At 47.4% G+C, this 26,569-nt stretch overlaps 1 protein-coding gene across 1 annotated transcript in view; it reads right to left on the bottom strand.

The window, feature by feature from the left end:
- LRRC3 (leucine rich repeat containing 3) overlaps window positions 1–26,048 on the bottom strand; it is a 38,960-nt gene extending 12,912 nt beyond the window's left edge. The window contains exon 1 of the mRNA XM_086955510.1: window positions 25,004–26,048. The gene's annotated coding sequence lies outside the window, so the exon portion shown is untranslated. The remainder of the gene's footprint in view (window positions 1–25,003) is intronic.
- Between the last annotated feature and the right edge of the window lie 521 nt (window positions 26,049–26,569).

The following is a 26,569-nucleotide window of genomic DNA, read 5'->3' as shown; positions in this document are numbered from 1 at the left end:
GCCTACCTCCAATTACAGCCCACCACAAATGTGGAACATGCATTTGCTGCCCTTTGACCATTGAAGGAGATTTGTTCAGACATAACGGAATCTACTGGAAACATGAACATTTTACAAACTGTAAGTCCAAATATGTTGTTTATGGCATAGTGTGTCCTTGCCAAAAACTATATATTGGCAAAACTAATCAAGAAGTCAGACATCGAATAACGCAGCATAAGTCCAGGATTAAAAGGAACATACAGACAGCACCGTTAGTTCACCATTGGCAGACTCATGCCCATACGGCGAAAGATCTGAAATGGACTGTCATTTCTAAAATAGATCAAGATACAAGATGAGGTGACCTGGAAACCAAGTTGACCAAAAGAGAAGCGACACTAATTATCAAGTACAACACAGCAGTCGATGGACTGACTGAATTATCAGAAATGTATCATCTGTAAGATCAACCCTAAGACTTAGAAGCAAGGTTTTGGTAATGAATGTATTGTGGCCCAGATATTTGGAGATTTTAAACATAAAGGAGTCTTAACACATTGGTCTGTTCCATTACATACAGCTCTTAACATATAGGAATTCGGTCGACATAATCAGGTTTTATTCTGGTAGAAAACACGGATATATGATGTTACAACGCGTACTTTTAGCACGCATACCATTACAACAGATTTTTTACAACGCAGGTCATATTACAACGGATACCATTACAACGCAAAAAACTACAACGCACATACTATTACAACGCATACCATTACAACGTAAGTATAGGTAAGTATATGATAATAATATATATTTTTAAAATATGTTGTAAATATTTATTAATGTATTATTTAATTTAATTATTTGTTATATATTATTTATTTGAAATTATTAATTAAATTAATTTTAATTTTTTAATTTGTAAAAATAGGTTAAAAATACCGCTCTACCCCAAAACCCAAACCAAGCCCTAAAACCTAAAAATACCCCTGTACCCCAAAACCCAAACCCAGCCCTAAAACCTAAAAATACCCCTGTACCCCAAAACCCAAACCCAGCCCTAAAACCTAAAAATACCCCTGTACCCCAAAACCCAATCCCAGCCCTAACACCTAAAAATACCCCTGTACCCCAAAACCCAAACCCAGCCCTAAAACCTAAAAATACCCCTGTACCCCAAAACCCAAACCCAGCCCTAAAACCTAAAAATACCCCTGTACCTCAAAACCCAAACCCAACCCTAAAACCTAAAAATTTCCCTGTACCCCAAAACCCAAACCCAACCCTAAAACCTAAAAATACCCCTGTACCCCAAAACCCAAACCCAACCCTAAAACCTAAAAATACCCCTGTACCCCAAAACCCAAACACAGCCCTAAAACCTAAAAATACCCCTGTACCCCAAAACCCAAACCCAACCCTAAAACCTAAAAATACCCCTGTACCCCAAAACCCAAACCCAGCCCTAAAACCTAAAAATACCCCTGTACCCCAAAACCTAAACCCAGCCCTAAAACCTAAAAATACCCCTGTACCCCAAAACCCAAACCCAACCCTAAAACCTAAAAATACCCCTGTACCCCAAAACCCAAACCCAACCCTAAAACCTAAAAATACCCCTGTACCCCAAAACCCAAACACAGCCCTAAAACCTAAAAATACCCCTGTACCCCAAAACCCAAACCCAACCCTAAAACCTAAAAATACCCCTGTACCCCAAAACCCAAACACAGTCCTAAAACTTAAAAATACCCCTGTACCCCAAAACCCAAACCCAGCCCTAAAACCTAAAAATACCCCTGTACCTCAAAACCCAAACCCAACCCTAAAACCTAAAAATTTCCCTGTACCCCAAAACCCAAACCCAGCCCTAAAACCTAAAAATACCCCTGTACCCCAAAACCCAAACCCAGCCCTAAAACCTAAAAATACCCCTGTACCCCAAAACCCAAACCCAACCCTAAAACCTAAAAATACCCCTGTACCCCAAAACCCAAACACAGCCCTAAAACCTAAAAATACCCCTGTACCCCAAAACCCAAACCCAGCCCTAAAACCTGAAAATACCCCTGTACCCCAAAACCCAAACCCAGCCCTAAAACCTAAAAATACCCCAGTACCCCAAAACCCAATGTTTAAAAAAAAAGATAAACTTACCTATAATTATACTTACGATGTAATGGTATGCGTTGTAATAGTATGTGTGTTGTAGTGTACTGCGATGTAAAGGAATCCGTTGTAAAATGACCTGCGTTGTAATGGTATGCGTTGTAAAAAATCAGTGGTAACAGTTGCATACCAGAAAATACAGAATATAAACGATGCTAAACACAAAAAAAGACTTGTTTTGAACAACCTCGTCCATCGTCATCGTTATATATCTAGTTAATTCAGAGAACTAGTCTGCTACTCTTGGGACAAAGTTAGACACTCCAGAAAATTGTTTAGACAAAAACATGTCGACATATTTGTTAACTGCGATAAGCAATCGATAGAAGTTAGAACATTGATTCATAATATCCTTAGATTGGTTTATTCACTTCAGAAAACAATAGCCTCATCAACCGTGACCAGGACAAACTACATTTCCCAGCATCCCCTGTTTTGAGATGACGTCTGAAATACTGCGCCATTCAATCGGGTCGCACAATTGCTTTCCGAGTAAGCAAACGGAGAGATTTTTCACCCGTACCACCTCTCTTGGGAGCCCCATATTACGAATAAGGTAAAAGTTGTTTTATATCCTTGACTCTACTGGGTGCAGGCATATCTATCAGAGCGGGATGCTAGAGTAAATGTTTCTCTTGGATAATCTCTATTGAAGTATTCGGAAAGTGTCAGCAGTTTCAACTGCAGCTCTACGAACTAAGCCAAAGGAGGAAAAGTGTCTTTAATCTTTTAACTCGAAGGGGGTCGCACGATTAGTAGTTGTTCATATCCAAGATACAGTGGTTGTCCGATAGAGCGGTTTCATTTTTATTGAGGGAGTTAGAGAGCAGAAGTAGTTCCGTATACGTTTTGAAAAGGTGCAGGATTTCCAGACAGTATTGGAAGTCTGATACAATATATTTGTTTTGCCACAGAACTCTATTGAAGATACCGCATTCGTACGTGATCCTAAAGACAAAAAAGATCACACGACTGGAAGAACGTAAAAACGACCTTTTGCATCTGTTTACTATCAATAACAGCTTATTGGAGATGGAACTTTTGAAAAAATGTATTGACCTCAAGGCAAAGAATAAAATCAAATGTAAGAAGCTCATTCCCACGGCGCCAGGCTTGAAGTTTGACTACTTCTTGAATCCTAATCAAGTAAGAACCTTCATATATATTTGAGCCCGACATTCTAGACCACAGCTAAAGATTACAATTAAGAGCAGTCATGACCATAGTTTCCATCATTTTTGTTCTTGCAGATTTATGACATGGAAATTTTCTTTCCAGAATAGTGAGGTAAGATGAGAATGCTGTGTGAATGGATAGTTGGGGGTGTTGTTCTAGAGTTTAGGAAGTAAGCAGGTTTTGTTGTTTTTGTCTTTCAGAAAAATCTTTGGTCCTGAGGAGAATCCCTGCAGTGAGGGTGATTCGAAACGCGTAGACCTTTTCATGTCTTAGGCCAATCTGTATTGTTTCAGTTTTTTGCTAAGAATTTGAATTGTTCTCATATTGTTAGATGGCCTTCTTTTCGTAAAATATTTTGTTCTATATACTAAACTTGTAGTGCCGCACCATAAATAAGGTCTAATAACATTTTTCCCAGGGTGGGCATTTTTGTGTATGTATGATGTGAGATTGAGAGTGTGGATGGTTGAAATAGTGCAATAGGGTTATGATTCTGACACAGTGTATATGTTGTATATAATGTTGGTTTTTAGAGTATGATTGTGAATTCCAATTCTTAACGGGGCTCCATAATAAGAAAAATTTTAAAAAATTGAGTTGATTCCACTTTTTGAGAATTTAGAGAAAAGTGTTAAAAATGGCTTAAAAGAATTTTTGATAAATACAAAAAAATCATTTTTGATTGAATTAAAACTGAAATATTGGTTTTTGAAAGGACAATTGTTTGATTCATTGTGCCTTCCATCAATGGTCAAATAACAGTGCAGTACTGGCATTTTGTTCTGTTTACTCTACATGTAAATTTAGCATTCCTCCCTCTCACCTCCTCTTAATGCCACAGATGTGTTAATGATGCCTTCCTTGCTGTGTCTCCCGCTCTGTTGATTGTATTTATTTAGCCTTTTTGCACTTTTCGTGTCCACCTTCCGTTTGACTTCTGTTTGGTAGAAAATTTGTGTTGTTTTTGGCTTTCTTGTAAAAGGGATTGGACTTGTTGAAGTCTTGTCTCCCACTCCTTCTTGTGCCTGGTGCGCCCATCCCATTCCTCACCCCTCATGCCATTTTACAACAGCTGCAGCCTCGTAGGAGCCACCGCTGTATCTACTTTTAGGTAACTTGCAGTAAAAACACACGTGGTGCTTTTACTTTAAAAAATGCTTGTTTCCAATGTTGCTGTTTGTGTTTTTGAAACGGAACACACCCAAAAAGTTGTGTCGTAATTGGCTGCCATATTAGGGTCACGCAAACAAACCTGCCACATCTTTCTTTTCAGGAGACTTTAACATATTTTTACTCAGCACTGCGCCTGTTATACGAGCGCTGCGCTTTATCTTCTTGTATGGGTACAATAAGGTGGTACACGTTAAACTGTATCGATATTTTTTAATCCGTGTCAGTTTACATATTTGTGAATTACGCTCTGCCTTCTGGAATGTTTTCTGTTCCCCATCAAAACAGTAACGTCCTTCTTGTTACTCCTGTCACCTGGGATGTGTTTTAGCTGACGTTTGGGCAGCTATAACGTGACATGTAAGTACTCTAATGACTGGCAAACCCTTGCTAAGACCTGCTGATGGTAATTAGTATTTCTGTAAGTAGCGTCTCAAGTTCTGAGCTTGCGCAGCGTATGGCACAACAACAGAAAAACATGCTGGCCACTATGCCCGCTTATCCGTCCTGATCACGGGGAGAGTGAGCTTCATTACTTGGGATTGGTTGACTGTTTAACATCAACTCAACCATCTGTCAGCCAGAAAATATGATCGCATTTAGAAGAGAGTTAGCTCAGCACTATTCAGAACAGATGAATGATTCCCTTTCATAACAATTAACCTGCGTTTGAAATTAGTCTCAATTTCAAAAGCAGGTTAAACATTCTGAAAGAGAATCTAAAGCATACAGAATGGAAAGGGGCGACCACTCGGTCCCCCCGAACGTATGGTTGGGTGCCCCGATCCTCCCGGGAAACCATTTTGGGCGGGGGGCGTGTCTCGGCTGGTATGCCCGAAGCGGCGTAGCCGGGGCGCGCCTTTTCCCGCCCAAGAGGGGTTGTCCTAGACACCTACACCGATGGCCACGCCCAGTAGGCGTACCGGAGGAGGGTACACGCCCTCCCACAGAAGAATAAATAGAGCGGGAATCCGAAGAAGCGTCCTCTTGTTCCTGTGCTCTGAAGGCTGCACCCACTCGTTGCTCGTGAGCCCTCGATGGAACAAGCAGCAATTTTGAGAACTTGTAATTCTTGTGTTTCTCTTTCAGTTACTTAAAGGTGAAGAGTCCAGGACCGTGTTGATCGACTCGGAGCGGATAATCGAAACCATGGCTGGCAAGAAGGCAGGAAAGGGTTCCGAGACAGATAAGGTGCTACGCATGTTGGTGAACCGAATGGCTGGCATCGAGCGAAAAATCGGACAAGTCCCAGTGATCGGTCGAGGTTTGGCGGACGTCAAAAAGCAACTGGCTGCACTGAACAATCCTGGTAACCCTAAGAAGGTAATAGGCCCGGCCTTGCCGGGAATCGTCCCGAGGGTAGAGGGAAGCGGGTCAAGAAGAGGGCGGTTGCAGGGGAGGTTCCGGTCCCTGAGGTGCCCCCGGTCACCCCTGTCACACCAGCTAACGACCCGTTACCAATCCCAGACGCGGGTCAACCGATCCCGGTTGTGATCACCCCCGCTAACGATGAGGATATGCCTCCTGAATTGGCCACCCAGTTGGCCGCATGGCTCAATAAAAAGGCAGGGGGTGCTACGGCGCCCGGAGACACGGCCGAAGAGGCCAAGTTACTAATCCAGCAGTTGCGAAGGCGAATCTTCCTCTTGTTTCCCCACAGGTGACACCGGTAGGACCGGCAGTTGGTCTCGAGAAAACGGCGGGAACAATGACCGAACCGGGTAAGCTCGCTTTGCCAATGGCGGGGGAGGGCTCATTACCCTCAAGGCGGGAGAGGGTGGCACAGCACATCCCTATTGCCACAAAATAGTTAATATGGGGAGACAAGTATGTCAATATGTTTTCATTATTAACTGGCCATCGCGAGATGGAATATGCTAAAACCCAGAAAGATTTGTGGCACCCGAGCGTCTGGCGCGCCAAGATGGCGGAGTTCAGGGTGGATGAAACGATAACGAATTGGGCGAAGGCCTTTGCAATATTTACTGCAGTTATGGGGGAACGTAAACCCGAGGTATTAACTGAACTGTCTTGTTATCAAACTCGTATAATGGATTTTTATGCAATGTATGAGGGAGAGGAATGGAAAGGTTATGACATGAAATTCCGAAAAGCGAAAGAATATGATGCCTCTCTGACATGGGACTGCCTCGACTCAGTCTCATGGCATAAGCAGCTCCTGCCGGGGGCGGCAGGTACATCCTCGCCAGGCGGGAGTGGGTCAGGGGTTTCCCGCCAAAGGCCCGCGGTGCCCTTTCAAGCAGGCGCCGGTGGCGATCACCAGCCGAAAACCGGCGGGAATGGTGGAAAGCGGGGGGTCTGTTGGGGTTTCAATCGAGGCAACTGTAACAGACCGCAAGGGACATGTAGGTTCAAACATGTGTGTGCGGGCTGTGGGAATTCCTCACACCCGGAGAGTTCATGTAGATCGAAAAATAACGGGGCGGGAGGAAAGGGAGGGTCCAAGCAGGAGTGAGGTAGATCATTGTGACCAATTGCCTACACCCGTTGATCTCATGGCTATGACTCCTTGGTTAAACAAATACCCTGATCATGTCTCTGCTAGGGTGTTGAGGAAGAGATTCTTGCACAGCTTCCACATCCCGGCGGGGGATTTTCGAGAGGAATCCTTTTGTAAAAACCAGTTATCAGCGCAACATAATTGCAAAATTGCAAAAGAAGTCAGCTTAGGGCGAGTGGCAGGGCCTTTTCACCGCCCACCGGTGGCGGATTTCATCTGTTCCCCGTTAGGGGTGGTCCCGAAGAAGGACCCGGGGGAGTTTAGGCTTATCCATAACCTGTCTGCTCCAAGGGGTTCCTCGGTGAACGAGGCCATTGACCCAGAAGTCTGCTCGGTGCGGTACGCATCATTCGATGATGCCGTCGCCATGTTAAATCCCCTGGGCCCCGGGGCGCTGATGGCGAAATCAGATATCGAATCAGCGTTCCGGTTGCTCCCGGTACACCCACAGGATCAGCGTTTGCTAGGTTTTGCATTCCAAGGGAGTTATTACATGGATAAATGCATGCCGATGGGTTGCTCCATTTCTTGTGCCTATTTTCAAAAGTTCAGCTGTTTTTTAGAGTGGGCATTCACCGAGGCCACAGGGCATAGGCATGTTATGCATTATCTAGATGACTTCCTGTTCTTGGGAGCAGCCGGCGACACGAAATGTGCGCAGGCGCTACATGACTTTTGCATCCTCATGAGGGAGTTTGGAGTCCCATTGGCACCAGGTAAGACGGTTGGACCATCTACTTCACTGGAGTTTCTGGGAATTGAGCTCGATTCTGTTGAGGGATATTTTCGTTTGCCGGTGGGAAAGGTAGCCAAATTTAGGGCTTCCCTGAAGCTTTGCCTTAGTAAGGAGAAAGTGCCCCTGCACCAGTTACAGTAAACAGTGGGTCAGCTTAACTTGGCCTTGAGAGTTATACCAATGGCCCGCCCCTTTTCACGCTCTATTGCACAAGCTATGGTTGGTCTCAAAGAAGGACACCACCGTACGAGACTGTCTGCGAGGTTCGCCAGGATATGCGCATTTGGATGGCATTTCTGGCGGACTTCAACGGTCGAGTGGTATGGAGCAAGCCGTCAGCATCGTCAGACGAGCTAGGTTTGTGGACTGATTCGGCGGGGAGCGTGGGATTTGGCGCCATTTTTGATAACCGATGGTCGGCGCAAACATGGCCGGCGTGGTGGCAATCCAGCGGTCTCACAAGTAACATTAGGTTCCTGGAGCTATTCCCTATTTTTGTTGCTCTGATGGCATGGCCAGACGATTTCAGAGACCGCTCTGTGGTATTTTGGTCTGATAATATGACTGTTGTCGAATACATTAACAAACAGGCAGCACGCTGCAAATGGATCTTGAGATTGTTGAAAGAAGATGTGCTGCTTTGCATGAGACTGAATGTACAGTTCAGGGCGAAACATGTGCCGGGCGTACTGAATCATGCAGCTGATGCACTCTCTCGTTCACATATGCAGGCGTTCAGGGGTTATCTACCTACAGCGGACCTAGTGGCGGCACCATTCCCCGAAGCGCTTTGGCTAATCGGTGCCCCGTATTACAAGACCTCGTGGCATCAAGCTTAGCCCCCAGGACGAGGAAAGCATACGAAGGAGCGTTTCGTTCCTATTGCACATTTTTGGGTCCGACAGGGAATCAGAACTGGGGTCAGGAGGAATCCTTCCTAGGGTTCTTGGTAGCTCTACACCGAGAAGGCCGATCAGCGGCAATGGCCAATAGGCACAGGGCGGCCATTTCATTTATGGCGCAGGTGCATGGCATAAAAGACCCAACAAGTTCCTTTTTGGCGAAAAAAGCCCTTCGCGGCTGGCAGCGCCTTGAGGGTCGCAACCAAGATGAGAGGCGCCCGATTGGCTTAGAAAGGTTGTCCCTACTCATGGCGAAACTAGTCGAGACATGCTCCTCCCAATTCGAAGCAGTTCTGTTCCGGGCAGCTTTCGCATTAGCGTTCCATGGGGCTATGCGGGTGAGCGAACTGGTCGCAAGGAATAAGAAAGACGTTGAGGGAGGCTTGTGCAGGGATCACGTCCTAATTAGGGGTGATTCGATGGTAGTCACGATAGCCAGGTCCAAGACCGACCAGGGGGCTACGGGAAATAGTGTTATTGTGCAGCGCATGCGAGGGTCCCCCACGTGCCCGATAATGTGTATAGAGGAATACTTGGCACTGAGGGCTGCTACATGGGGGGGGGAGTTTGCTGAGGCACAAGGATGGCACCCCACTGACGAGGTTTCAGTTCCAGAGGGTGCTAGCACTGACAATCGCTGCCGCAGGCATGGACCCGAGCGATTTTGGGACCCACTCCTTTAGGATAGGGGCTGCTACTGAGGCTACAGCCAGGGGTCAGAGTGCGGATGAAGTGAAACAGTTGGGACGATGGTCCTCGAATTGCTTCAGAAGGTATGTGCGATTGCACATGTTGTAAGTCAATTGACAGGCACTCACGCTTCTTGTCTTTTGTTTGAATTACAGTTTCGCGAGCCTGTCACGCGGGGCGGAATTTGCAGTCGACCCAGTACCAGGAGACCAGCGGTCATGGATCACCGTCTAAAGAGAGAGTGGTGTGGGTCGTGGGCCACTCATACGTGAGGCGCGCCGGGGACGTATTCAAAGCAGGTGACGCGACTCGTGCAGCTGGGGAATACGGGTACAGAGTGACCTTCCATGGGAAGGGCGGGCTCTGTTTTGACCAATTCGAGTCTTTTGTTGAGGGTCTCTTAGGGCGGCAAAGGTCACCGCCATCTGTAGTCATAGTACACCTGGGGGGCAATGACTTGGTGACACTGGGTAGACGAGTGTTGTTTGAGCAAGTTTTGTCTGCTGTTAGCTGGTTGGCAAAAAGAATCCCGGGGTGCACGATTGCCTGGTCCCACATGATTCCCAGGAAAGTATGGCGGGGGGCCTTTCGGTGTCAGCACTGAACCATTCGGTGAAGAAGGTAAACAATAAAATTGGTAGATTGTTTCGCTCTGCGCAGTTGCATAGCATTCCTCATGGGTGTATTGGGGGTGATCACATGTATCTGAATGATGGGGTTCACCTGTCCCGGGGGGGGAATGTTTTACTCATAGGAGACTTCATAGCATGGCTAAGGGGTTTGAGGAAGCATGACCTTTAGGAGGAGTTTGGGGGGCTGGATAGCCGGTCAACTATCAGGCCTGTGGCGGTAAGGTCATGATCGTGAGCAGTAATTTCAAGGTCCCTAGAGGGGGGCGCCACCCACTATGGATGGGAGCGCCCGGGGGGAGGCGGCCATTGGCCCCTCCCACGGGGAGGCGTCACCCACTAAGGATGGGTCGCCTAAGGGGAGACGGCCATAGGCCCCTTCCAGGGGAGGAGGCGGCTATATGCCCCTCCTACTAATTTCCCGGGGGCCGGATATCCGCGACGGCTGATAGAGAGTGTGGGGATGGGGGGGCGTCCACGCTGTCCTTCCTACAGATACCTCACACGGGAACTCGGACGACCTTTAAGATGGCGTCGAGTGGAAAGGGGGGTCCCCACCAAGACAAGGGAAATTACAGTTGGCAATGAGGGTACAGTCCTCTGCGCATGCGCCACTCACACCGTGAGGGCGAGAGTTTTGGTAGTAGGGATCTGACACCGGTTAAGACCTTGCCGTTGGCCCTTTATGCTAGGATGTACAATTTTAATTTAGAATGTATGCATTTGCAGGATGTTAGACTCGGCTAGGAAACCTTTGTATTAGAGATCTGTTAAGGTTAGCCAAAGAACATGTCTTCATCGAAATGTAATAAATGTAAAATTGTACATGATTATGAAACTTTTATTTAATGTTTTAAATTTTGTTTCATATTTTAATAAATACGGCCGGGAGGGTGACTCCCTCCCGCCTTCCAAAAGTTCAAGACTGCGTCCGACTTCCCATCCTTTGGGGATTGTGTTGGGAGGGGGTGACGGGCATCCCGGCCATACAAGCATTGACTTGCCTTTCATGAAGTTAAAGCCATTTGCTCAGCTAATGGTATTGTACAGCAAAGCAAATGCCTTTAAATTAATGAAAGGCGAGACCCCAATATAAGTAAAAAGACATTAACAAAGCAAGAAATAAAATGGAAAACCTAAAAGCATTTTGCTAAAAGTGTATAAACAAGACTTTAAATAAATAAATAAATGCTTACTAGAATATAGTTGTAACTTGAGCACAAAGTATTCGTCCTAAGCCTCAGGAAATGTACAGTATTTTCCTGTTTGTAAATGTAAAAAAGCCTGACCGCCGTCATCACTTTGCGTCACTAACATCTTTACTGCTATCACCACCCAACCTACAAAACTGCAGAGTCCCAAAAAGCACCTGTCAGTGTCTTGGGAGTTTAAGCGCTACATAGACTTGTTATCGACACCACAAGCATGAAAGGCTGGGTCCGCGCTCACAAGTGATATACTTGTGGCCTGTATATAGAGATCTCCCCATCAACGCCGACTCTGCACATTTAACTACCACGGCATAGCACCCTCACTCTTGGAACGGATTCCTTTATTTCTTTTATGTTATGCTCTTCGCTGTTCATTGTGAGCTAAAGCAACGACATGCGGCATGCAGCAACTAATGTTTAAAATGGGCCAAGAACCCTCACATCTTGTGGGGTGAGCTATGTAAAAAATGTTAAGCAAAGATTAAATAAATAGCAAATCAAGTCCTCCGCTCTCGATTGTTACATTATTTCATTACGTAAACATCACGTCTGCACATGCACTCTGCAAAATAGTTTTTTAAAAAAGTGCCACGAGTAAAGATTAAAGCTGCCCTATCACGCCGCCAGTAAAACATCGAATCCTGGTGGGCGTGGCCTAAAACGGACACGGTGGGCAACCAGGAGGGACTAAAAATGCTCCTGTTCAATGAACGAAGTATGTTCAGCATAATTAGTGACGAAAACTGACGCAGGCCAATGACAATTGCAGGCCGAGCGGACACACGACTTCTGGACCGCATTGATTCCAAGAAGCCTTCGCATGGCGAGAGCAGTGCATGCGGGCTGCTAACGCCCGGCGAGACCTAAAAAGTAAACATGATCTCAAGTTTGCTCCGAATGCCATTGAGATATTTCTTTACTAAGTGCGGTCAGGTTGTCTCCTTTGTAAGAGAAAGATAGTGGCAGATTAAAAGTTGATGTTTGGACTACATTGAGCCCACGTTTCCTCCATGCGAGGAGTACTTTCAGTGGGGGACACCTGTGCCCCTTGCTTAACACTAAAAGCAGGAGCCTGGCTACAAGCCTCTAACGGCCGGAGAATGCCTACTGCTACCAGCATGGGGCAATCCACCATCAGGCGCCGCAGCCACCCCCATCCTTACATCAGCAGAGCCACCCCCTGTTAGCCAGGAAGTAGCAGCAACCTGTGCCACAACACTACATGCCCCTGCTGCTCCACTATGTGCCCTTTCTGCTTCAGGAACCCTTCTATACCCTGCCCAACCGGAGTCTGCTCCATGACTGGAAGAGCAAGAAGCAGGCCGTGGTGTTGCCATTGATGAAGAAAGCAAGTTAGCACGGGTACGTGCGCCCCTCTTCTGGGCCGACGGGACCACTACTGGGAGGCTAAGCCCACGCCCCAGCCCACCCTGTGCATCAACTATTTTCATTATTTTTATTTATAAAATGTGTACCGCGGTGTTCACAGATATGGTCCTTTTAAACCTTACTACTTACGTTTCTGTAAGGATATAATCAATGGGCATTGAAATCGGGCCCTGTAATCATGTCCTTAGCTATTCAGGCAAAACCTTTCGTTCATTTGTGAATAATAAGTGTAAAAGCATTAAGGATTTACTTCATCTTGCATTCTGTATGAGTGTTTGCTTTTTCCACGATTACTTTTTTTCCTGTTTCCCATTTTCTGTTTCTCCAGCACTGCCTGGTCTTAACTTGGTTTCAGTCCATGCTCGGTTTAACTAAAGAGGATTGCTTGGTATCAGCAGTGACACCGCCTAGGTATTACTTGAAAATATGAAACCTCCTTTACAAGATGTATTTCCATCTTTTTCACATACATACATAACCATTGGGCTATAACCCCTACCCCGTCAGATCTGGAATAGTCTGGCTGGGCTGGGGCTGTTGGCCTGACCTTTTGACACAACAAAAGTATTTGTGCAAGGACAGATACAGTCCTAATAATCGTCTGCATGCATTGCCTTTTATTGCTTTCCACAATCGCTGCTGCCTTCTTGTCCATGCGATCATTATATAAAGTGGTTGTTTCATGCCCATAGTGACTCGGCTGTTTAATGTGGAAGAGGTGGAAGGGATCCTTTATGGCTCGGATCTATGGGGTAGTGTAAACCTCGCCTCATCAGATAAAATTCAGAACAAGTTTTTTCGTAGTCTGGTAGGTCTCCCACTATCAACACCGTCACTTCCCATTATGCTAGATATGAGCTGTCATTCTATTAAAAATCAGGCCCAATATAGGATGGTAGCCTTGTGGAGACGCATCTGGTCCACTCCGGAACTATCTATGTTTGCTAATGAGACTCTGGATGTGAGATCGATATTAGGGTCAGGTAATCTATCTTGGTTTAAAACTGTGAAGGCCACACTCTTCAGAATGGGTCTTCATTTGCAGGGGTCCGATCCGGGAAATCAGGTATTCCCGTCGAAAAAGGAATTCAAACTGTTGTTTTGGGCTACTGTAAAGGAAGATCTGGTTTTGCTTTCACAGACTCCCAACCTGACAGGTATTTTTCTGCTCCACAAAGTGGTTCCCTATACTGAGACTTATTGGGATAATATCACCAAAAGTGCAGACAGGAAACTCTACCACCAATTTAGAGTTGGCACACTGCCAATAAGGGAGTTTACACATAAATGGCATAACCAATCGTCTATGCACTGTCCCTGGTGTAGCGAGCAAAAGGAAACTATTGGCCATTTTCTTTTTGCATGTCCAGCTTACTGGGCACCACGACGGAAATGGCTTAAACCCATCTGCAGAAGGATTAATACACGGGTGTGTGAGGAAGCTTTGCTAATATTAAGATCTAATACAGCAGAGTGGATGTCCATAGGTATGGCGAAATTCCTCGGATGGGCTTGGACCATCAGAGCCAGACACCTACTATGTGACAAATGAGATAACTGTAGGAACACATTTACTGTGGTTTTAAAATGAATTGTAAACTCTTATCGACTCCTAAAAACGTCTTTGATATTATTTAATTGAATTTTTAATGAGTAATGAATTAATGGATCGTATTTTTTAAGACTTGTACTTATTATGCTGTATTTTTGTATATATTTTATCTGTTGTCTTTTATGAAGAAAAGTTCGAAATAAAGACGTTAAAAACTGAACTGGCTATTTTATGCCCATAGTGACTCTGCTGTTTAATGTGGAAGAGGTGGAAGGGGTCAAAGCTGCCACCATTATGACACCCAACACTCACCAGCAAACACGAGCTGGGGCACAGCAACACTTTCACACCAACCAAAGAGCTAGGGCAAACACCCATCAAACGGTAGTTTAACTCCAGAAGAATTCCGCTTTCCGAAAAACTTTATTAAATTAGCTCTGAGTATTGAAATGTAACTTACATTTTATTAGTGTTTTGTCCTATTTTTTTTTGGTGCCGTAAAGCCATTGATATTATGCAGCACTATTTAAAAATAGAGTGCAACAAAAAAAAAAATCATTTTGATATCAAGGAAAAATGAATGTTCCACTCTGTTTAATACACATTGTAGAAGGCTGGATATCAGACGTAATATATACAATTATTGTGCAATCTGCAGACGTCAATGCACAACCTGTAGATATGTTGGCTTCCAGTAGGGGTGTTTATCTCAACCTTTTGTAAATGTAAATGTAAATGTATTGGCATTTATATAGCGCACTACTTACCCGTAGGGTCCCAAGGCGCTTCGACCGCTGCGAAACCCTTCCTGGCTTCCCTGAGAGATGGTCCCTTAATGGGTATCTCCAGGGTGAGACCAGGCATCCCCGGCGGTCTGGTGGGGCCGTTAGTGAAGATGAGACAAGCTAATGCCCAGAGTTGCCGAGTGTGATCGCTGATCAGAGTGGGCACCGAGGCGAGAGAATTATCGAGTCCGCTGACCCTGGTCCAGAAACCTGCCGCGCCGGGAATCGAACCCTGGTCCCGGGCCGTCCTCTGCTCTCGGGTTGCCGCCTCTAACCAGTGAGCCACACTACTTTTCGCTTACAGAGATTGATAATATGAATATCACAGAGTTATGGGCAGCACAAGTCATTTACAGTGATGCAAAACTGGAGCAGTACAAAGGCTGATTTGCATATCGCTGGTTCATTCATTCCTGCCTGAGATCACATGTTGGGCAGAAAAAAATGATGGCCGGGAATGTGCCATTCCAAGCAATTATTAGTTGCTGAGTTTAATTCAGGCATTCCACCAATCACTTTTTTGCTTTTTTCAGTACGACAACCAAAGAGCGACAAAAATATCCAGTCCTAGGTTCTGTGTTTAATGTGCTATAATGCTCAAGCTGAACCCTATTAATGAACTAAGTAAAAGCATTGCCATTTACTATACATATAGCTCCGACTCCAACAAATGTGAGACATATTTCTTTTCCAATACTTGTTTGAATAGTCTGTGGTCTGTATAGGCCCGGATATGTATAGGGAGCTGGTTCCAGAATTGAGGGGCTAGGTAAGAAAATTATCTGCAGCCATTTCTGGCAGTGTGGGCCCTGTGGGACAGCAATTAATTTGTGCTTCCCGACCGAATATTCCTTATTGGCACATACCAATTAAGTTTTCTTTGAAAGTACTGTGGCCCTTTTCCATGAAGAGATTTATATAGTGGGAAAATGAGTTTGAAACGTGTTTGGTTACTTATTGGTAACCAGTGTAGGCTTTTTATGATGAGGTCAGATGGTGAACGTGGGGGAAGATGTAGTATTTTGTACCACATGAAGCCTGGTATATAGTTTTTCATTCATGGATGCAATTAAGATGCTTCTGTAGTCCATGAGACTGATTACAAGTGCCTGTACTAGGGATCCGAGATCCCATTGGAATGCTTTGGAAATTATTTTGTAGGGTTTGCGTGATTACATAGCAAATGCCTGATATGCGGTCTACATGGTCCTTCATGGACAGCTTGTTGTCTATTATTATTCCCAGATTCCTTACTGTTGCTTTTGGGGTGTGCTTGGACCAAGACTCGTTGGCCACCAGTCGTCCGACCAGAATTTGTATGCTTTCCCAAATAGTACCACCACCGTTTTACTTGCGTTACGTCATCGGCAATTAGTCTGCATCCAATTGGCAATGTGATTCATGCAGGTTTTAAATCTTATTTTGGTGTCTCCAGGCTTGGGTCCCTTGGTTGTGACCAGCTGAGTGTCATCTGCATATGAGATGACATCAAATCCGGAGGGCCACTCAGTCTTTTCTCAGGTTGATAAAATGAGCACCATTGAGTTGGGTAACAATAAACATCTGTTATCCAGCACCAAGATACCCTTGGGTGAACGTTCGCTTTACAAATACACATGTTATGTTATGTTATTTAGGCATAAAAAATGACAAGATGTATCCCTAAAATACGTTATTTCGTAGTCACTATGGCAACAGAATTCGCCCACCACTTTCAAAAGTCAAAGTTCCTCAATGTACCTACAGCCGAGCCAAGGGTCTGGCTCAACTCTCAGAGCCAGTTCACGAGCCGTGCCCTGGAAATGTTTTCTATGTAAATCATACAGTAAACATCATGTCAAATATGATAAAGTCTTTTCAAAATTCAGAAAAGTGTATTTCTTTAATATGTAGAAGCTTTCATATCAATACGTCACATTATTCTACTAAACAGATAAGTACTAATTAAAAGCGATCGTTTTTAAACATAAATTACTAATTAACTAAGAGGCAATACAGTTTAAAGAGCAACATTACAGACAAATAAATAAAACACAAAAGGTTTATGTCCAAATGATGGTCGGAAGGCAAATATTTGAAAGTACCCCCTTGGCTATTGAGGCTATTTACCCAAAGGCCCGTGACGTGTGTCTACATCTTTATTCTGATATCGGAATCTTGATATTGGGTAAGGAATCTGGATACTTATTAGGGTTTGACCTTCTACATTTCTTCATACAATTTTTTCTTACAATGTGTACTCTGTCATTTTAGCATCTGTACTACTTTATTGGCCAGCTTTCTTGTCGACGTTATTGCGTCGCATCAAGATCTACCAACATCTTTGGTGAGAACGGTATCATACATATTTTTTACTTCTGGGCTCGGTCACCTGTGCGTGGGTGTATGTGTGTATCTTTCACATTGGGTATAGGTCTACCTAAGTGCCACCACACCCCCCTCCTTTCCATCACTACCCCCTCCCCCACTTCCTTAATCACTCCCTACCTGGGCTTCACCCTATATCCCTCCCCTGTCTTTACCTTACACACTTTATATTTGGTTGCATTCTGCTCCGTATATCAATGTGTTTTTCTGAAGTCACCATGTTGCATATCTTTGTGTATGCATATTCAGTTTTAAGGTAAAATGTTCCTTAAAACATAGGTTTTGATACTATGGCCCTCTCAGGTTTTGCCATCTCGTCTCTTAACCGCATCGCTGCGGCGGCTTTTCCCGCTGTGCGCGGCATTTTTAAAAATCCTGCGTAACGTGACAAAGCCAGCTCGTCATCCGCGCAGCGCAGGTAACGCCCATGACGAGCTGGCTTTGTCATCCGCGGGGAAGGGGTTAAGAGCTTGACTCAATGTATTTTAATATTGTTTGTCTTTTTGTCGTAATTTTAATGTGAGTATGTGTTATTAATATTGGTGTATCACTTTTATGTTGTTTTCAGCCCTGACGAAGCTCCCATGGTTGGGGAGCGAAACGCGTTGGCTGTCTGAAAAAATAAAGGAAAACATATATTTTTTTTGATACAACGTGGTCCTGTTTTACTTCACGCTTGGTGCTGCCTCCACTCTTTCTTTAAAGTCTTCATCTGGATTTCCAGAGGGACCAAACCGCAGCAGGTCCTGGAGGTTGTCAGCACAACAAAAACTGAATAATCAGAGGGACGTTGGAAAATAGAGCTGCTGGTGGCTTGATCCGCTGTGGAACTTACTTTTCTAAATATTTGAAAGTGCTTTCAGAGACGATAATGAAGAAAAAGGAGTTTTAGAGAATGAAAACATAAGCCTAAGATCACACAATGTAAGCAGGGAAACCGCAATTTATCCAGAGTTTTTGGTTTCACTTACAAATCAGCTACTAAATGAGTATCTATCTGTCTTTACGTGTTTACTTTAACACTGTTTTTACATCAAATCACTGTAGCGTTTTCATATGCATCAGTTACTTTACACAAGGTCTCATACATTTTTATATGCACAAGGAGACTTAGGGGCCTATTAGGAAAGCAGAACGATCGCCCCCTGCAGGCCATCGGTAGACACCACAAGGCCCGGCGGGGGAGATGTGCCCGCCATCCTTCCATTATTAACCCCCGCCACATTAGGATGACTGGGGGGTCCGCAGTGGAAGGGGAGACAGTCCGCCGCTTTTCTGCCGGTTGACATGTTGACCGGGCGAAAAACTGCCACAATATGGTGGCGGTATCTGTAAGACACCACCAACCATATCAGAATGCCGGTGGAGAGCAGCCTTTCCATGGCGCCAACAAAGGCATACAGTTTTCGCTGTTGGGGGCCCAAAGCGGGCCCCCAGGATGTTGGGAGGGTGCACATGGGGGGCACCTTTGGTACCCCTCTGCATTGGCATGGACAAGGATGCAAGCACTGCGCGGTGCCTGTCATCTTTTGCATGCCAATGCACAACATGCATTCCCAGCATTGTGGTCCGCCACAATGCTGGGAATGGGGGATGCCCCTGCCACGGTGACATCCTAATTGCAGGTGCGGGACCGCTGCACCCCTGGTGGACGGTCCCACATACCATTACGGCAGTGGGAGGACTTTGTCCGCCCCCTTTCATAGTAGACCCGTTAGTGATTTGTCCAGAGTCACAGGATGTTGAGCTAAATTAAAGTCTCATCCTGGGTGTTTGAAGGCGGCAGGCAGAAGGTGCGAGAAAGCTCGTCTCGTTATGGGCTAAAGGTTCGTCTTGTCTAATTAAATTAGCAGTTGTTTTGCTGATTTATTAGTTCAAAAGGTTTGATATCCTTGCTTGACAGTACAAAGCAGGTGGTTTTATTTTAACAACAGTAAGAGACTTGCTAAGTGAAAGTCACAGATAAATTGGGTGATTAAAGTTCCCGCTGGATAGAGGTCATACTGTTCTCTACTTGCAGTTTTCACTCTCACCATGAAGTAGCGCAGAGGGTTCATATTAAGCATGGGCGGATTTCGCGGATCCACGATCCGCGAAATTGCGGATTCGCGGATTCACGGATCCGCAAAATCCGCGAATTTGCGGATTCGCGGATTTCACAGATTTTCTTAATGGGAGGGTCTTCTGTGCGGCCTCGACGATGCTCACAATTGTTTTTGGGCTGATGAATGAGTCACTGAATTTGAGCTTCAACTAGTTCCAGCGACCATGTGTGTGTTACTATGCAATCGCCCCGAAGGGCGCAGGGGTCCCTTGAGTGAGCTGTCCATCATAGTGTGTAAACGGCGGGAAGACGGTGCACACCGCGAGTGTGTGAGCGGGGCCAAACGGGCGGGGCTTCTATGCGAGTTCACATGCCTCTTATATGTATAAAAGGTCAGAGACCGATCAGAGCAGCAGATCAAGAGAAAGAAGCTCCTGGTCATAGGAACAGCACGAGGATTGCGCTTGTGAAAGTCAAGGATGCAAAGGCCTCTATCCAGCATCACAGCTGATTTTCGACGGTAGATTTGGGAAGAAGGCACACCTGCCCAGCCTCGACGACGCTCCCTTGAGTGAGCTGCCAATCCATCATCTCAACTATTTTAGGATGGCGCCGGCAAGCTGCCAGCGCCATCCTAAAATAGTTACTAAATTAGCTTCCCTAATAGATGAAATAAAGCAGGTGCTCGAGCACCTGCTTTATTTTATCTATTAGTGCTTCCTGTGCTTCCTGTTGAAGCCAACTTAGTAACTATTTTAGGATGGCGCTGGCAGCTTTCCGGTGCCATCCTAAAATAGTTACAACATCAACTTTGAACTTTTGCCCCCCGAATCTGCCGCGCACTGATTCGCGGATTTTCGGTAAATTCGCAGGAGTTCGTAGATTGCGGATTTACCGAAAATCCGCGAAATCCGTGAGCGGAACGGATTTTGCGCTCACACTTGGTTCATATGCTTGCTATAAAGAAAGTCTACCAGCATATTACAGAACTGTATTGTATGTGGATAGCTCAGTGGGTTGCTGCTTTTGTCACATAGTTCCCTTTGTTACTTGTGGTTCAGCCACACCTGGAGCTGAGGTTGTGGTGGAGGGTGCTGATTATTTAGAAATTAAAATATAGCTTTAAAAGCACCTGCTGCATACTGTGTCTTACATGTTGTACAAACGGTGACCCTCAACCCTGTTCGCAGGTCAGGTCGCTCCCCACGCCACACGGCTCCTCCTGTGCTGCCTTGACCCCTGCCCCCTGCTGCCACTGTCGAGAGTGCGCCGCTGACATGCTCCTGTGGTCTCGTCCTGGTGACTGGTTGTGCCTTTGTTGAATGCTTTGTGCCTTGTTGTCTGCTTGTGCCTTTCCTGTAATTTATTGTACCTCTTTCATCTGTTTTGCATTTATACTGCATTCGTATTGCCTTTGTTGTCGTCCTTAGCGCCCCTGCCCTCTGTACCCACCCCGCTCCCCGCTTCCCGCCGCTGGACTCCTGCAGCACCGCCCCCTTGCCTTCTGTGTCCCGGCCCGTCCCCCTTCACCCATTGGCCACCCCGCTCCCACCTCCCAGCTGCTCCTGGTGGCGCTGGTGCACCGAAGGCGCCAAAGGCAAGCCCGTCTGCACCCATCCGCGCCTGGACCGCGCCCAGCGCCAGAACCCCTCGATCCCGAGACAGCCGCAACACCAGACTGCACTACAACTCCAGCACCCTCCACGCACTCAACGTCAGACCAGATCACTCATGCCACCGGGCAACCCCGAAGAACACCCAAGGGCCCTTCTCCTGCTGGAACTGCAGCTTCAACAGCATCTGGCCTGCCAAATCATCAACCAGAGAACCCAACCACCTCCGATGCATCCTCCTCAACACCCGCTCTGCTCGCAAGCACGCCATCGAACTCTGGGACCTCATAGACTCAACCACCCTGGACGTCGCCTCCCTGACGGAGACCTGGCTGAACACAACCTCGGCACCCGACATCGCCATAGCCATCCCTGAAGGCTACAAGATCTCCCGCAGAGACTGCACATACGGAGTGGGAGGGGGAATCGCCATAATCCACAAGGACACCCTCAGAGTCTCGACCAACGCCGATGACACCCTGATCACCGCCGAACACATGCACTTCCAGATCCACACCAACCCCAACATCACCCTCAGAGGAACACTCGTCTACAGACCACCCGGACCACAACCACAGTTCAACGACACCTTCGCCGACCTCGTCAACACCCACGCCCTCGGATCCACGGACTACATCCTCCTCGGGGACCTGAACTTCCACCTCGAGAACAACAACGACGCCAACACCACCGCCCTGATTGACGACCTCGCCAACCTTGGACTCAAACAGCTCATGACGACCCCCACCCACACCGCCGGACACACTCTGGACCCCATCTTCTCCGCAAGTACCCACGTCTCCTTCAACCACACCACCGAACCCCTCTGGACCGACCACAGATGCGTCCACTTCACCTTCAGGAAACCCACCACACACCACCGCACCCAACAGCTGCCACACCACCGCTGGGGCAAGGTCACCGAGGACCAACTGACCACCACCCTTGCCCTCAGTCCACCCGCCGACCACACCGACCCCAACACCGCCGCCAACAACCTCAACAAATGGATCAACGACTGCGCCGCCCCCCTCGCCCCCCTCAAGAACTCCACAACCCATCGCACCAACAAGAAAGCTGCATGGTTCACCGAAGACCTCCGGACCTCTAAACACACCTAACGGATGCTGGAGAAGAGATGGCTTCGTGACCGAACTCCAGACAACCACACAGCACACAAAAACGCCACCCGGAGACACCACCAACTCATCAGGACCGCCGAGAGGAACGCCTTCAAGGACCGCCTGGCCAACAATGCACACAACTCCAAAGAGCTCTTCAGCATTGTGAGGGAACTCTCCAACCCCAGCTCCAACACCAACGACATCCCACCTTCACAAGACCTGTGCGATTCACTGGCCACCTTCTTTCACCGTAAGATCGCCGACATCTACGACAGCTTCAACTCCGACACCCCCACATCCATCGCCGACACCGCCCCGCGACCTCCACCCGCACCAGTCGCCTGACCACCTGGTCCAACGTCAGCGAGGAAGACACCATCAAGACCATGAACTCCATCCATTCCGGATCCCCATCAGACCCATGCCCCCATCACATCTTCAACAAAGCCGGCACAGTCATCGCACCCCATCTCTGGAAAATCATCAACACCTCCTTCGAGACAGCTACCTTCCCGGAGAGCTGTAAACATGCCGAGATCAACGCCCTACTGAAGAAACTCAAGAACTTTAGGCCCATCTCCCAGCTCCCCTTCCCGGCGAAAGTCACAGAGATGATTGTCAACAGACAGCTGACCCGCTACCTCGAAGACAACAACATCCTAGACCCATCCAAGTCCGGCTTCCGCAACAACCACAGCCCCGAGACCACCCTCATCACCGCCACGGACGACATCAGGATCCTGATGGACAAAGGGGAAACAGCCGCCCTCATCCTTCTGGACTTACCAGCAGCCTTCGACACGGTCTGCCACTGCATCCTGACAGCACGCCTCCATGACGCTGGAATCCAAGAGAAGGCCCTGGCATGGACCACATCCTTCCTCTCCAGCAGAACCCAGAGCGTTCGCCTCCCACCCTTCTGCTCAAAGACCACAGAGATCATCTGCTGCGTCCCACAGGGATCCTCCCTCAGCCCGGCGCTGTTCAATATCTACATGGCACCGCTCGCCCAGGTCGCACGACGACACAACCTTAACATCATCTCTTATGCCGAAGACACCCATCTGATCATATCCCTCACAGAAGACCCCCACACCGCCAAAGACAACCTTCACAGAGGAATGAAGGCAGTTGCCGAATGGATAAAGGACAGCAGGTTGAAGCTGAATTCAGACAAGACTGAGGTCCTCATCCACGGCTTCAACCATCAGCCTAGGACGACTCCTGGTGGCCCACTTTGCTAAGAACACCGCCAGAACCCACCGAACACGCACGCAACCTGGGGATCATCCTCGACTCCACCCTCTCCATGACCAAGCAAGTCAACGCCGTCTCCGCGTCTTGCTTCAACACCCTCCAAATGCTCTGCAGAATCTTCAAATGGATCCCCTCCAACACGAGAAAGACCGTCAACCACGCCCTTGTCACCAGCAGACTGGACTACGGGAACGCCCTCTATGCAGAAACAACAACCAAGCTCCTGAGACGGCTCCAACGCATCCAGAACGCCGCGGCCCGACTGATCCTCGATGCCCCATGACGCTGCCACATCACACCCCACCTGAGAGACCTGCACTGGCTCCCCGTCGACATGAGGATCACCTTCAAGCTCCTCATCCACGCACACAAGGCCCTCCACGACACCGGACCTACATACCTCAACGACCGACTCAGCTTCTACACCCCCACCCGCAGTCTCCTCGGCCAGCCACGCCCTCGCCACAACCTCTCGCATCCGGAAAACCACAGCCGGCGGCAGATCCTTCTCCTACCTCCCCGCCAAGACCTGGAACTCTCTCCCCACCCACCTACGACAGACCCAGGACCTACCGACCTTCAGAAGACTTCTCAAGACCTGGATCTTTGATCAGTAGCAGCCCCCCCGCCCCCACCCCCCCCAGCGCCTTGAGACCCTCACGGGTATGTAGCGCGCTTTACAAATGTATTACTGTATTGTATTGTATTGTATTGTAATGAGTGCGTTTTCTGATATTTGTCTGTTTCCATGGACTTCATTGCGTGATTTTGGTTGCATGAAAGTGTTACTTTAAGTGTCACACCTTTAGTCACTGGATGTCGCCCATGAATCCACTGAATCTATGAAAATGTCACAAATAAGCAATCTGAAACATTAACAGATGTGCTTCAATGGGTGTAATTTCTGATATTGATAGTTTCCCTTATCTTCATTGCTTGATTTGCTTGCGACAAAGTGTCACTCATGTTTGTGGAAATGTCACTCATAATTGCACTGAAATTATGAAAATCTCACACATAGCAATCTGAAACCTTGGCAGCTATGTCTAACTGTACCTCGAGCTGAGCTAGCGCCAGGCAGTTATGGCTCGAGCTTTCAGTCGTTCGTCCACCTCTACTAAGGAGGGAACTCATATATGGACTAGTCACAGGATCAGCCTCTGCCATCGTATTCTTGCACTTAAGTAACCTTTTTCATTATAATATTTGGACTATAAGTGCCAGAATGCAATTAACAAAAACCCTGGCAAGTTACTCTCATCAACTATGCAAACCCCGAAGACCTGCACACCTTTGCATGATAGGGATTGTTGCTCATTTGGAGCAAATAGTAAAATGCTAAATATGAAGTGGTGGTTAATAAAGCGGTGTATATTGCAATATGTCTGACATTAAAAAAATAGTCAGAGAAAAGGGACAGAAAATGACGGCAACCGCATAAGATAGAGTTTGGGCCCTGATTCTTCTATTAAGTAACAAATAAGGTGCATTTTTTATACACATTGGTCTGATCCGACAATTTAAATGTATTTAAAATCAGGAATTATATACATTCAGGAAATCTTAATGATGCCCTCCTCACAAGAGAACACTGGCCATGGAAGCTGCGAAGTTACAGCAACCAGCTGTTTTACAAGCGCACAAGAAGTGGGACACATTCTGCCCTTGTCAGAGTGATGTATTTACCTCGGGTCCAGCTTCCATGTCCCGGCCGTGTCTGGGTGTCTGGCATCGGGTAGCACACCTGCCGTGTAACGGGGCAGCTCTCCTCCTTGTCAGTGGGACCTCCTGCAAGGAACAATGTGTCGAAAATGGCTGCCGACAGTGCATCCCCAATCTCCCCTAGGTTTCATCAGAAGAGCACAGGCCCCCTACTGCATGCTTTAGAACATTGAGTTGCACGTGCCCAATAAGATCCAGATAGAAGAGCTCCTCACAAGTTATAGGTTTCTGTCATAAAGTAGCACGTTCTGTGACCCCCTTTTCGCCAAAATTCTGTAGAGCCTGGAAATGCCGTAGTGATATTGGATACCCTTCCCTCGTGAGGCACCCTGGAACCTTGAGTTCACGCGATGATCTAGAGTCCAAAGTCTCGTGCAAGCCGATGATCAGGAGTCCAGGCACATCCTACCAGAACAAGTAACCGTGAGCTCGCCAGGTGTCCTAGAACCCGAAGTCTCGTGGCTCACTCTCCTCATGCTCACGAGTCCAGACACACCGCCGCAGAACTTGTGACTTTGAACTTTCCAGGTGTTCCAGAGACAGCTCGCGCACAGCAGCATGTGCCAGAGACTTCAACTCCCCGACGGGTGATGATGAAGCACCTGGACACACTGTACCATACCCCGAAACCCTCGCCTCTGATGATGTCGTGCAACACAGGCACTCTGTCGCGCCCCCTCAGCTATCCAGATGTTCACAGCCCAGGACGCCACAGAGAGAGCGCGTGGACACACGACAGCTCCTCGGCAGCCCGGCGGGTGGACCGGGAAGGGAGTCTGCTCAGATTTTCTCCCCGGCTCCCCTTCACCGGCCCCGCTGTGCTCCCTCTCTGCACGCGCAGCTTCCTCAGTCACTTGTTGCTATTTTAGTGCTGATTGTCAGCTGCTGCCCCCGAGCTTGGCTTTTGTCTTTCTCGCAGACAAACTGAATTAAGTAGCAGGCGCGTGTGTTGTTGTAACCGGAGAGAGCGCCACTTGGCTGGAATGCCCGGCTCAGCCTGGGGGTCTTCTTAAAGGGACAGCAAAGGACGCACTGTGTGTCCGGCGCAGCCTTCCTGCAGTGAACAGGGTGGAGGGTGTGGCGCTTCAGCGCTGCTTCCACACACTGTGCAGTGCAGCATCTTCGTTGGCTGTGGAGAGGCAACGTCCACTGCCCCTTCTGTATCCACGGAGAGCAGTGTTCAGTTTTAGGTTTACTTGCCTGGCTTGCATTTAGCGCTGTATGCATTTGTGATTTGGATTAATAGCCAATATTTATGTTATGACTACAGGGCACCCGATGCACGTCAGTACTCCTCAAATGTCTTTGCAGGGGCGTAACAAACGCCCCCGCAGCCCCTGCAGTGCGGGGGGGCCTCACTCTCTTCAGCAAATGAAGGGGGCCCCCAGGCCCCTCACCACTTCAGAGAGCTGTGAGGCTTGCGCTGAAGCAAGCCTCTCTCCCTCTAAAACAGGTGCAGGCTGTCTGCAGCCTGCTCCGAGCCCCTCGCCCCCTCCCTCTGACTGAAGAGAAACAAAGTAACAAGTTGCA

Source organism: Lissotriton vulgaris, chromosome 2_1, assembly GCF_964263255.1.
Source record: "Lissotriton vulgaris chromosome 2_1, aLisVul1.2, whole genome shotgun sequence".
NCBI lineage: Eukaryota > Metazoa > Chordata > Amphibia > Caudata > Salamandridae > Lissotriton > Lissotriton vulgaris.
This window is presented reverse-complemented; position numbering and strand designations above follow the sequence as displayed.